Genomic DNA, 15,377 nt, shown 5'->3' with positions numbered 1-15,377 from the left:
AAGGATCTGAGTTGCCCCCAGTTTTGAAAGAGGGGGGGGGGGGGGGGGGAAGGCACATACTTTTTGTGTCTAACTTTAGCGAGTGTAAAAGCCGTTGCGTTGCGTCCTGTATGACATCCGTTCCTTCTACTGATAAAATGTCTTCATTGCAGGACTACACACTTAACCCTTTGCAGACCAGTCTATTAACCTCTATCAGCATTTATACTCCTATCGGTTATGGTCTAGTAGAGTTTGTTTTCTTCTCAGGTTTACAATGGTTAATAGTAAAAACGCCCCCGGTGGCAGCGATACGTTTACAGAACAGCAGCCATACAGGCGTCAATGGGCAAAGTTAGCGTATTGCAATTTATTGGAAATATACATCGCCCTCTTGTGGTTCAACGGGTGAATAGCACTGAAAAAGTTCGAAGATCTGAAGCATTTAAATAATTTTTCTTATTCATTTATATAGCACCAACATATTCCGCATCGCTGTTCAGAGATTGTCATATAGAACATTATATAGAAATAACAGGACAGAACTTCTCTGTGCCAGGCAGGATTGCACTTAATGCATCTTGTACATATCATAGCCCTCCGCTTTGAACAATCACTACTTGTTATCTTAACAATAAGCTGATCGCAAAGTCTCCCCCTGCTGGGACCTCCAGCGATCAGCTGTGATCTGTGGGGAACCCTTGCAGAAATTCTATTTCCCTGCAGCACCACCACAGGTGAAATGACATATTACACAGTGTCCATTCTTACCAATGTGTTGTCTGTCTAATACAGGACAGGTCCTCCAGAGACGCTCTATGTAACCGCTCTCCACTCTGACCAAGAGATGAGGATCCTGAACAGAGGACCCCCCTCTATTGCCCCAGAATGCCCTAATAGGGTGTGTGGAAAAGGGTTTTCTAAACTGGACAATCCCTTTAAATAGTATATGTATAAAATGCAGAGTAATAACCACCTCAATAATAATGATATCAGTGTAATTATTTTCTTTGGTTAATATATAGACTATAGTATGACCAATATCACACGCCCGACTACAAGTCCCAGCAGATCTTATAGGCGTATAGCAGAGTATAATGGTTCTGCAGTGGTGGACAACCTCTCCCCTTATACCTACTGTGGAAATGGGAGTCTGAGAACATCTACAAGAGTGAGAGGCTGGGAGGACATGCTGGTACTTGTAGTTAATACAGGAATCTTCGGCATCGAGCGGTTCGGTGAAAGCGGCCATGAATGTGTGCAAGTGTCTCGTTAGTTGCAGCTGATAGAAGGACAAGCGTCCAGCGCCATCGTCCAGGTAGATTCCGACTAACCACAGTGGAGCCTCCAGATGGATCTTCCGGTGGGTTTTGTTGTACAGAGCTGAGAGATACTGCCGGACAGTGCGGCCCCACGATTTATCATTATATCCAATGTACGACTTGTCTCCCATCTACTTTCCTCTCGATTCTGTGATAGGCAACTCCAATTTTCCATTTCTGTGCCTTGCTCAAGTACCTTCCAGTAAAGGAGAATCTGGAGGAGCTTAAAACCTACCGGGATATAAACCTCTCCAGGTGGTCCAGATAATTCATGGAGGTAGGAGAAGAAGATGCGGAGGTAAGAGAAGAAGACGCGGAGGTAGGAGAAGATGCGATGGTAAGAGAAGACGCGGAGGTAAGAGAAGAAGACGCGGAGGTAGGCGAAGATGCGATGGTAAGAGAAGAAGACGCGGAGGTAAGAGAAGAAGACGCGGAGGTAAGAGAAGAAGACGCGGAGGTAAGCGAAGAAGACGCGGAGGTAAGCGAAGAAGACGCGGAGGTAGGAGAAGATGCGATGGTAAGAGAAGAAGACGCGCATGTGAGGTTGCTGGAGAGGAGGGCTTTATGGTGAGGTATGTTCAATCCAATAAGACTTTACACTTCTCTATCGTCTTGGGAAATTTACTCTTGACTCCTTCAGACAAGAGATTGGCAACGTGCCCAAGGCCTGTCCGCAAAATCAAAGACACGGGTCCTTCATCCAGGGAGCCGGTATCTGGTAGAGGAGAATTACCAGAAGTTAAGTCGAAACATGGAGATCTTTCCCCCAAAACAGTCAACGGATCAGTGCTGGCACAGAACTGTTCAACCTCAAGAATCTGGGCCAACAACTCGCTTTTGATCTCCAGCTGATGGATCAGATCAGAGATTGAGAGTGACACAAGCTTCACCTACTTGCAGATCTCTCTTAGAACTTCCTTCTACAAAGCCTTCATTTGTTCTGCGATTTCCATGAAGAGACCAGATGTGCACGCTGTCCAGTTGACCATTTTGTCATAAATTTCTCGCTTACGTTCCCTCAGATCCTAGATCTTCTCAACCGTTTTTTTCTTATAAGACAACTTCTCCAGGACCGTTGCCATTTCCTCCACCTTCTCAGGAGCCTCTTGTAACGTCTCCACCAAGTCTACAGCGTGAACGCCATCCAGCCGGCAAGATCCACAGATACAGGTGGCATCGTCGGTGGAGATATACTCCAGGATCTTGTTGGGGTTGGTCCAATTTCTGTCCTTGGAGAAGGTGGTGGGTTCCATGAGCATGTGGTCCAGCGAAGTGTTGTGTATTGCATGGTCTGCATGGTCCGGAAAGTCTCCACAATGTTGCTGAGCCCCAAGTTTTCCTTTGCAGCAATGGCCGAGTCTTGTTCTGCACTCCGGAAAAGAGTAGAATTCATGACCATCCTGGGTTTCGAATGTGTCTCCAATTCATTCCATGCAAAAACTGTGCCCACATGAGAGGGTGATAGGTTCTGTGTAAATGATCAGGCAGATGCAACATGTCAGCTACCCCCCCCCCCGCCCCCCAAACATCCAGAGCCATGACACGCTATCCGGGACACTGCAATACAGCTTCTAGGAAATGTGCTCTATGCATAAAATCTTGAAACACTGGTTGTAAGACCTGCAGACTATTGCAGCCGCCCCTCTCACTTTATGATTGGGAGTAAAGTTTCCAGACATTCAGGTGAAGACGACACAATTTAAAGGACCAGATCTAGAGGTGATCCCAGAAGACGTGCAAGATTGTATTATAGAAAGATAAACACACACTTCTAGGACCTGACAACGGAGTGAAGAAAAATCCTCTTAACCATTCAGGTTCATATTCTTGTATATAGGGGGCAGTATTATAGTAGTTATATTCTTGTATATAGGGGGCAGTATTATAGTAGTTATATTCTTGTATATAGGGGGCAGTATTATAGTAGTTATATTCTTGTATATAGGGAGCAGTATTATAGTAGTTATATTCTTGTATATAGGGGGAGTATTATAGTAGTTATATTCTTGTATATAGGGGGCAGTATTATAGTAGTTATATTCTTGTATATAGGGGCAGTATTATAGTAGTTATATTCTTGTATATAGAGGCAGTATTATAGTAGTTATATTCTTGTATATAGGGGGCAGTATTATAGTAGTTATATTCTTGTATATAGGGGCAGTATTATAGTAGTTATATTATTGTATATAGGAGCAGTATTATAGTAGTTATATTCTTGTATATAGAGGCAGTATTATAGTAGTTATATTCTTGTATATAGGAGCAGTATTATAGTAGTTATATTCTTGTATATAGGGGGCAGTATTATAGTAGTTGTATTCTTGTATATAGGGGGCAGTATTATAGTAGTTATATTCTTGTATATAGGGGCAGTATTATAGTAGTTGTATACTTGTATATAGGGGGCAGTATTATAGTAGTTATATTCTTGTATATAGGGGCAGTATTATAGTAGTTATATTCTTGTATATAGGGGCAGTATTCTAGTAATTATATTCTTGTATATAGGGGGCAGTATTATAGTAGTTGTATTCTTGTATATAGGGGCAGTATTATAGTTGTTATATTCTTGTATATAGGGGGCAGTATTATAGTAGTTGTATTCTTGTATATAGGAGCAGTATTATAGTAGTTATATTCTTGTATATAGGGACAGTATTATAGTAGTTATATTCTTGTATATAGGGGGCAGTATTATAGTAGTTATATTCTGGTATATAGGGGGCAGTATTATAGTAGTTATATTCTTTTATATAGGGAGCAGTATTATAATAGTTATATTCTTGTATATAGGGGGCAGTATTATAGTAGTTATATTCTTGTATATAGGAGCAGTATTATAGTAGTTATATTCTGGTATATAGGGGGCAGTATTATAGTAGTTATATTATTGTATATAGAGGCAGTATTATAGTAGTTATATTCTTTTATATAGGGAGCAGTATTATAATAGTTATATTCTTGTATATAGTGGGCAGTATTATAGTAGTTATATTCTTGTATATAGGAGCAGTATTATAATAGTTATAATCTTGTATATAGGAGCAGTATTATAGTAGTTATATTCTTGTATATAGGGGCAGTATTATAGTAGTTATATTCTTGTATATAGGGGCAGTATTATAGTAGTTATATTCTGGTATATAGGGGGCAGTATTATAGTAGTTCTATTCTTGTATATAGGAGCAGTATTATAGTAGTTATATTCTTGTATATAGGGGGCAGTATTATAGTAGTTGTATTCTTGTATATAGGGGGCAGTATTATAGTAGTTATATTCTTGTATATAGGGGCAGTATTATAGTAGTTGTATACTTGTATATAGGGGGCAGTATTATAGTAGTTATATTCTTGTATATAGGGGCAGTATTATAGTAGTTATATTCTTGTATATAGGGGCAGTATTATAGTAATTATATTCTTGTATATAGGGGGCAGTATTATAGTAGTTGTATTCTTGTATATAGGGGGCAGTATTATAGTAGTTATATTCTTGTATATAGGGGGCAGTATTATAGTAGTTGTATTCTTGTATATAGGAGCAGTATTATAGTAGTTATATTCTTGTATATAGGGACAGTATTATAGTAGTTATATTCTTGTATATAGGGGGCAGTATTATAGTAGTTATATTCTGGTATATAGGGGGCAGTATTATAGTAGTTATATTCTTTTATATAGGGAGCAGTATTATAATAGTTATATTCTTGTATATAGGGGCAGTATTATAGTAGTTATATTCTTGTATATAGGAGCAGTATTATAGTAGTTATATTCTGGTATATAGGGGGCAGTATTATAGTAGTTATATTCTTGTATATAGGGGGCAGTATTATAGTAGTTATATTCTTTTATATAGGGGGCAGTATTATAGTAGTTATATTCTTGTATATAGGGGGCAGTATTATAGTAGTTATATTCTTGTATATAGGAGCAGTATTATAGTAGTTATATTCTTGTATATAGGGAGCAGTATTATAGTAGTTATATTCTTGTATATAGGAGCAGTATTATAGTAGTTATATTCTTGTATATAGGGGCAGTATTATAGTAGTTATATTCTTGTATATAGGGGCAGTATTATAGTAGTTATATTCTTGTATATAGGAGCAGTATTATAGTAGTTATATTCTTGTATATAGGGGCAGTATTATAGTAGTTATATTCTTGTATATAGGAGCAGTATTATAGTAGTTATATTCTTGTATATAGGAGCAGTATTATAGTAGTTATATTCTTGTATATAGGGGGCAGTATTATAGTAGTTATATAGCAGCTCATGTATTACTCAGCAGGGGGTGACAATGATCTTAGGATAAAGGTCACTTCATGGGAGTCACACTTTGTTCTTTTCTAGTTCATGGCGCTTTAAATCCTTTAACCGGCAAATCTCGCTCATTCCCTTCCCCACATTTCCTTGGACCTTTTTGTAGGTTTTACTTCTCTCGCTTGTTAGTTTTATTTCTTAATTTCAATTATTATTTTTAAGAAGATTTTTTCGTGACTTTCTCTTACCATTACCGCGGAGATGATACAGCGAAATTTAAAGGCGAAACCTTTAATACTCTTGGTTACATGCTATGAGCAGCAGACAGTATGTACTGTCCAGATTACACAGCGCGTTGTTGTTATATTAATACATTGTTGTCATTCGACATTTCTTTAACCTGATCCATATGGAACATTGTGAAACTACAACTCCCAGCATTCCCTAACAGCCACAGGTGGTAGTTTCACAACAGCTGCAGGTTGCAGGCTGCTGCATTGATGGTACTTTTGTCTCTGTGCAGTTGGGAGCCATCCGTGCATGACCCATTTCCCTTTGTCAGTCGCACAAAGCTGTCCTTTTCGCGAGGAAGCTGGCCCAAGACAGGTCATGCCACCCTTTTGTCCATCCAGCATAGGGTACACGGGCGCTGGTCTCTTCAGTGTAGGAATAGGGAATATTAAGCTCTACAGATCATGGGAATTGTGAAGGTAGCACAGAGTATTTCAGAAGAGTGTGCCTATCGTGTGGGAAGTAATAGACTGAGAGTAACATAATGGAAGTAGCAGGGTCCCTAGCAGCACAGAGTATTTCAGGAGATTCTATTTTCTGTTTGCCTTATTGCTGCCTTTGTAAATCGAGAGTTAGAGCCTATGCTGGGAGCAGGATGTATATATTATCTATATCTGACCAGCTATAGGTCGGAGTTCAGCTTTGTAAACCTAGAAAACAATTACTTTACTATATAGGGAGGTGGCTCTTATCACCCTCAATTATGTGATGTCTGCTTCACAACCTCTTTGATGTTACTGGAGACTGTAGTCATAGGGCATCATGGGAATTACTGTATTCATCCTTATACATCATTTATTGAACCCTTTTGTGTGACTTTATATATTCAGGTGGAGTTATACTGCTATAACCTGGGTATCTTCTGTATATAATTATATATGTACAGCTGGTATAAGTTATACATCTTCTTGTATACAGTGATATGGAGCATGCTGGTATAACCTGGGTATCTTCTGTGTATAATTATATATGTACAGCTGGTATAAGTTATACATCTTCTTGTATATAGTGATATGGAGCATGCTGGTATAACCCGGGTATCTTCTGTATATAATTATATATGTACAGCTGGTATAAGTTATACATCTTCCTGTATATAGTGATATGGAGCATGCTGGTATAACCTGGGTATCTTCTGTGTATAATTATATATGTACAGCTGGTATAAGTTACACCTCTTCTTGTATATAGTGATATGGAGCGTGCTGGTATAACCTGGGTATCTTCTGTGTATAATTATATATGTACAGCTGGTATAAGTTATACATCTTCCTGTATATAGTGATATTGAGCATGCTGGTATAACCTGGTTATCTTCTGTATATAATTATAGATGTACAGCTGGTATAACTTACACCTCTTCTTGTATATAGTGATATGGAGCGTGCTGGTATAACCTGGGTATCTTCTGTGTATAATTATATATGTACAGCTGGTATAAGTTATACATCTCCTTGTATATAGTGATATGGAGCATGCTGGTATAACCTGGGTATCTTCTGTATATAATTATATATGTACAGCTGGTATAAGTTATACATCTTCTTGTATATAGAGATATGGAGCATGCTGGTATAACCTGGGTATCTTCTCTATATAATATATATGTACAGCTGGTATATGTTATACATCTTCTTGTATATAGTGATATGGAGCATGCTGGTATAACCTGGGTATCTCCTGTATATAATTATATATATGTACAGCAGGTATAAGTTATACATCTTCTTGTATATAGTGATATGGAGCATGCTGGTATAACCTGGGTATCTTCTGTATATAATTATATATGCACAGCTGGTATAAGTTATACATCTTCTTGTATATAGTGATATGGAGCATGCTGGTATAACCTGGGTATCTTCTGTATATAATTATATATGTACAGCTGGTATAAGTTATACATCTTCTTGTATATAGTGATATGGAGCATGCTGGTATAACCTGGGCATCTTCTGTATATAATTATATATGTACAGCTGGTATAAGTTATACATCTTCTTGTATATAGTGATATGGAGCATGCTGGTATAACCTGGGTATCTTCTGTATATAATTATATATGTACAGCTGGTATAAGTTCTACATCTTCTTGTATATAGTGATATGGAGCATGCCGTTATAACCTGGGTATCTTCTGTATATAATTATATATGTACAGCTGGTATACGTTATACATCTTCTTGTATATAGTGATATGGAGCATGCTGGTATAACCTGGGTATCTTCTGTATATAATTATATATGTACAGCTGGTATAAGTCATACGTCGTCTTGTATATAGTGATATGGAGTATGCTGGTATAACCTGGGTATCTTCTGTGTATAATTATATATGTACAGCTGGTATAAGTTATACATCTTGTATATAGTGATATGGAGCATGCAGGAATAACCTGGGTATATTCTGTATATAATTATATATGTACAGCTGGTATAAGTTATACATCTTCTTGTATATAGTGATATGGAGCATGCTGGTATTACCTGGGTATCTTCTGTATATAATTATATATGTACAGCTGGTATAAGTTATACATCTTCTTGTATATAGTGATATGGAGCATGCTGGTATAACCTGGGTATCTTCTGTATATAATTATATATGTACAGCTGGTATAAGTTACACATCTTCTTGTATATAGTGATATGGAGCGTGCTGGTATAACCTGGGTATCTTTTGTGTATAATTATATATGTACAGCTGGTATAAGTTATACATCTTGTATATAGTGATATGGAGCATGCTGGTATTACCTGGGTATCTTCTGTATATAATTATATATGTACAGCTGGTATAAGTTATACATCTTCTTGTATATAGTGATATGGAGCATGCTGGTATAACCTGGGTATCTTCTGTATATAATTATATATGTACAGCTGGTATAAGTTATACATCTTCCTGTATATAGTGATATGGAGCATGCTGGTATAACCTGGGTATCTTCTGTATATAATTATATATGTACAGCTGGTATAGGTCACACATCTTCTGGTATATAGTGATATGGAGCATGCTGGTATAACCTGGGTATCTTCTGTATATAATTATATATGTACAGCTGGTATAAGTTATACATCTTCTTGTATATAGTGATATGGAGCATGCTGGTATAACCTGGGTATCTTCTGTATATAATTATATATGTACAGCTGGTATAAGTTATACATCTTCCTGTATATAGTGATATGGAGCATGCTGGTATAACCTGGGTATCTTCTGTATATAATTATATATGTACAGCTGGTATAAGTTATACATCTTCTTGTATATAGTGATATGGAGCATGCTGGTATAACCTGGGTATCTTCTGTATATAATTATATATGTACAGCTGGTATAAGTTATACATCTTCTTGTATATAGTGATATGGAGCATGCTGGTATAACCTGGGTATCTTCTGTATATAATTATATATGTACAGCTGGTATAAGTTACACATCTTCTTGTATATAGTGATATGGAGCGTGCTGGTATAACCTGGGTATCTCCTGTATATAATTATATATGTACAGCCGGTATAAGTTATACATCTTCTTGTATATAGTGATATGGAGCATGCTGGTATAACCTGGGTATCTTCTGTATATAATTATATATGTACAGCCGGTATAAGTTATACATCTTCTTGTATATAGTGATATGGAGCATGCTGGTATAACCCGGGTATCTTCTGTATATAATTATATATGTACAGCTGGTATAAGTTATATATCTTCTTGTATATAGTGATATGGAGCATGCTGGTATAACCTGGGTATCTTCTGTATATAATTATATATGTACAGCTGGTATAAGTTATACATCTTCTTGTATATAGTGATATGGAGCATGCTGGTATAACCTGGGTATATTCTATATATAATTATATATGTACAGCTGGTATAAGTTATACATCTTCTTGTATATAGTGATATGGAGCATGCTGGTATAACCTGGGTATCTTCTGTATATAATTATATATGTACAGCTGATATAAGTTACACATCTTCTTGTATATAGTGATATGGAGCATGCTGGTATAACCCCGGTATCTTCTGTATATAATTATATATGTACAGCTGGTATAAGTTATACATCTTCCTGTATATAGTGATATGGAGCATGCTGGTATAACCTGGGTATCTTCTGTATATAATTATATATGTACAGCTGGTATAGGTCACACATCTTCTGGTATATAGTGATATGGAGCATGCTGGTATAACCTGGGTATCTTCTGTATATAATTATATATGTACAGCTGGTATAAGTTATACATCTTCCTGTATATAGTGATATGGAGCATGCTGGTATAACCTGGGTATCTTCTGTATATAATTATATATGTACAGCTGGTATAGGTCACACATCTTCTGGTATATAGTGATATGGAGCATGCTGGTATAACCTGGGTATCTTCTGTATATAATTATATATGTACAGCTGGTATAAGTTATACATCTTCTTGTATATAGTGATATGGAGCATGCTGGTATAACCTGGGTATCTTCTGTGTATAATTATATATGTACAGCTGGTATAAGTTATACATCTTGTATATAGTGATATGGAGCATGCAGGAATAACCTGGGTATATTCTGTATATAATTATATATGTACAGCTGGTATAAGTTATACATCTTCTTGTATATAGTGATATGGAGCATGCTGGTATAACCTGGGTATATTCTGTATATAATTATATCTGTACAGCTGGTATAAGGTAGACATCTTCTTGTATATAGTGATATGGAGCATGCTGGTATTACCTGGATATCGTCTGTATATAATTATATATGTACAGCTGGTATAAGTTATACATCTTCTTGTATATAGTGATATGGAGCATGCTGGTATAACCTGGGTATCTTCTGTATATAATTATATATGTACAGCTGGTATAAGTTGCACATCTTCTTGTATATAGTGATATGCAGCGTGCTGGTATAACCTGGGTATCTTCTGTGTATAATTATATATGTACAGCTGGTATAAGTTATACATCTTGTATATAGTGATATGGAGCATGCTGGTATTACCTGGGTATCTTCTGTATATAATTATATATGTACAGCTGGTATAAGTTATACATCTTCTTGTATATAGTGATATGGAGCATGCTGGTATAACCTGGGTATCTTCTGTATATAATTATATATGTACAGCTGGTATAAGTTACACATCTTCTTGTATATAGTGATATGGAGCATGCTGGTATAACCCCGGTATCTTCTGTATATAATTATATATGTACAGCTGGTGTAAGTTACACATCTTCTTGTATATAGTGATATGGAACATGCTGGTATAACCTGGGTATCTTCTGTATATAATTATATATGTACAGCTGGTATAAGTTATACATCTTCTTGTATATAGTGATATGGAGCATGCTGGTATAACCTGGGTATATTCTGTATATAATTATATAAGTACAGCTGGTATAAGTTATACATCTTCTTGTATATAGTGATATGGAGCATGCTGGTATAACCTGGGTATATTCTGTATATAATTATATCTGTACAGCTGGTATAAGGTAGACATCTTCTTGTATATAGTGATATGGAGCATGCTGGTATTACCTGGGTATCTTCTGTATATAATTATATATGTACAGCTGGTATATGTTATATATCTTCCTGTATATAGTGATATGGAGCATGCTGGTATAACCTGGGTATCTTCTGTATATAATTATATATGTACAGCTGGTATAAGTTATACATCTTCCTGTATATAGTGATATGGAGCATGCTGGTATAACCTGGGTATCTTCTGTATATAATTATATATGTACAGCTGGTATAGGTTACACATCTTCTGGTATATAGTGATATGGAGCATGCTGGTATAACCTGGGTATCTTCTGTATATAATTATATATGTACAGCTGGTATAAGTTATACATCTTCTTGTATATAGTGATATGGAGCATGCTGGTATAACCTGGGTATCTTCTGTATATAATTATATATGTACAGCTGGTATAAGTTATACATCTTCTTGTATATAGTGATATGGAGCACGCTGGTATAACCTGGGTATCTCCTGTATATAATTATATATGTACAGCTGGTATAAGTTATACATCTTCTTGTATATAGTGATATGGAGCGTGCTGGTATAACCTGGGTATCTCCTGTATATAATTATATATGTACAGCCGGTATAAGTTATACATCTTCTTGTATATAGTGATATGGAGCATGCTGGTATAACCTGGGTATCTTCTGTATATAATTATATATGTACAGCTGGTATAAGTTATACATCTTCTTGTATATAGTGATATGGAGTATGCTGGTATAACCTGGGTATCTTCTGTATATAATTATATATGTACAGCTGGTATAAGTTATACATCTTCTTGTATATAGTGATATGGAGCATGCTGGTATTACCTGGGTATCTTCTGTATATAATTATATATGTACAGCTGGTATAAGTTATACATCTTCTTGTATATAGTGATATGGAGCATGCTGGTATAACCTGGGTATCTTCTGTATATAATTATATATGTACAGCTGGTATAAGTTATACATCTTCTTGTATATAGTGATATGGAGCATGCTGGTATAACCTGGGTATCTTCTGTATATAATTATATATGTACAGCTGGTATAAGTTATACATCTTCCTGTATATAGTGATATGGAGCATGCTGGTATAACCTGGGTATCTTCTATATATAATTATATATGTACAGCTGGTATAAGTTATACATCTTCTTGTAAATAGTGATATGGAGCATGCTGGTATAACCCGGGTATCTTCTGTATATAATTATATATGTACAGCTGGTATAAGTTATACATCTTCTTGTATATAGTGATATGGAGCATGCTGGTATAACCTGGGTATCTTCTGTATATAATTATAGATGTACAGCTGGTATAACTTACACCTCTTCTTGTATATAGTGATATGGAGCGTGCTGGTATAACCTGGGTATCTTCTGTGTATAATTATATATATGTACAGCAGGTATAAGTTATACATCTTCCTGTATATAGTGATATGGAGCATGCTGGTATAACCTGGGTATCTTCTGTATATAATTATATATGTACAGCTGGTATAAGTTATACATCTTCTTGTATGTAGTGATATGGAGCATGCTGATATAACCTGGGTGTCTTCTGTATATTATTATATATGTACAGCTGGTATAAGTTATATCCTACTGATATGAGGGAATTTTTACAATCCGATGACAGCCGTTCCTTTCTGTGATGATAGAGACACTTGAGCACCGGATCTGGAGAAGTTAATAACTGGAGCAATATTTTGTGCACAAAAAGGACTTGGTCATTTTTACTTTTAATTCCAAAACTGCTTGTCCCATGACTATGTGCTGACATGTACAGAACTAGTGACATCACATTTTGTGTACTCGGCACCATCTGGCAGTAGAAATATGGAGGTCACAGTAGAAAGTTCTAGTCCTCCATGTTTATACAGCAGAAACTTGTTTATCCACATAACCCCAGAATCTTTATCTTATGAGCCAAATGTTGTCGCTTTGTGCCCCTAGAAATGGGTGTTTTTCGTTGCATCATTGTGTGTATCCAAATCACCATCCACATCAATGTCCACATATATTATGAACAGTGGCATTAATGTGTGGATAGTGATGAGAAAAGCCTGTACTTCTAAATTCTACTATATCCACTTTTCTGCTGCCATCTAGTGGTCGTCGTGTGGTGTATTTGAGACCTGGCATAGCATTCTGGGTAAACGTTTGCTCCTATGCTAGAACTGTCTTGGTTTGCTTGTCTCTTCTCCAGTCAACGTCGCATAAGCGTTAATATGGCTGACCATGACAATAATCAGGCTGCTACTTCATGTCCAATAAAAAGGGTGAGTTTTTCAATGTTTACTCTCCTTTTTCAGTTCTCTCTGACAGTATGAGAATTTTCCCTTTCCTTTCCCTCTTACTAAGGTGCTTTGGATGTGCACAACATCCCTATGATAACACTGAACTGCCATAGCAGAGGGCAGGGAGAGTTGTCATGAGCAGAGTAGCCTCAGGGATCGGGTTGTGTTTTGCAGTGATGTATTAATTACCTCTTCAGAATACGGTGGTGTACATGACTTACACAGAGAGTGAGAAGAAGCGAGACGACGCGGGTCAGTGGTCGCCATGCGGCCGTATATTATACACTGATAAATCATGGAAATCATATACAATGTCATCACACTACAATCATTACATTCTTGTGTTTGTAAATCTAACATTTAGCATTTTGTTCCATTTTTACTATGGGTTGATTTATTTGATTTGTTTTGTTTACGAACCTCATCTGATCAATCACCTGGATCCATTCTACAGACATAGGCATAAAGCGAGGGGGAACTAACCCATACTCCCTTTCTGGTATAGGGGCCCTTCCCCCACTTCCAGTCCCTTGTTGGAGACCTGCTCATAGGGAAGGACTGTGGGGCTGAACGGAGCCACTTCGGATGGACACCCGAGAACCCACAAGGACTTCCACCATATTCTGCTTGTATCAGAGACTTGTGTTGTCTTTCTATGCGTCGGTGTATCTGAGCACTCTGCATGCCCTACAAATCTCTGCAAGAGTATTTTTGCCATGCCCCACAGTGCCCCCATAAAATAGCATGCCATAGTGCTCTCATACTAGTGACAGTCATTGAGCCAGCCACAGTGAACCTATAAGACAAAAAGTAACATTATCCACACCCCATGCTAAAGCTGAAAAATTACTGGCTGCATTGAAAAAAAGTGGTAAAATGTGCGGCTTTATTGGAGAGCAGGGCTGTATTATAGGGAGGGCAAAAGGGGCAAATGCCCCAATGTCTCCTCCAACCTCAGGGTCCCCGACTATCGAGTCTTTTTTGCTTGACTTCAGAACTAGGACCAGCATCATCAGAGCACTGTATAACAGTTATTGAGGTTATGCTGGTGTTAATGGGGCACTATATGGCATAATTATTTGGGCCTTGGGGTGGTATTAATTGGACACTGCATTGTAATATTACTGGCTCACTTTATGTAGCTGTATCATTTTTACATATCATATGTAGATATTCTGACTTCACTCCCTCAAAAAAAAAAGGGGTTCCCATTCAGTGTTGAGCCCAGGGACCCCTTCAGACCTTGACCCTGTTTTTGAGTTACAGACCAGTACCTCCCAAATCGGTTATATAAATAACCACTAAAACTAGTGTGACAGGTTTAGTGAGTTACATTCCCAAGTATATATACAAACATTGTAAAACAGTCTCATTAGAGTTGTGGATAGTCTAAAAAATACTCATAAAAGGCGTGGAATGTTCCCTGTGTAGAAGTCCAATAGATAAGGATGAATTATATCATAAAACAAGTTGTATAAAATATAGTTGTAAATACTTAGACCATAGTTCTCAGTGCTGACGTTGGCCCAGAAACCTTGCAGATGTTTTTGAAAATGTAATGGATGTGAAGTGAAAGGATCCTTCAAAGGATCAAGTGTCCAAAAAGCTCCAGTTGACAGATTGTCATGATCCAAGATGTTCCTT

General features: G+C 36.9%; 1 pseudogene; it reads right to left on the bottom strand.

The window, feature by feature from the left end:
* Positions 1-1,403: 1,403 nt before the first annotated feature.
* Positions 1,404-6,654, bottom strand: LOC142656683 (E3 ubiquitin-protein ligase TRIM21-like; annotated as a pseudogene).
* Positions 6,655-15,377: the final 8,723 nt, after the last annotated feature.

The sequence above is a fragment of the Rhinoderma darwinii genome, chromosome 6, assembly GCF_050947455.1.
Source record: "Rhinoderma darwinii isolate aRhiDar2 chromosome 6, aRhiDar2.hap1, whole genome shotgun sequence".
In the NCBI taxonomy this organism is placed as follows: domain Eukaryota; kingdom Metazoa; phylum Chordata; class Amphibia; order Anura; family Rhinodermatidae; genus Rhinoderma; species Rhinoderma darwinii.
This window is presented reverse-complemented; position numbering and strand designations above follow the sequence as displayed.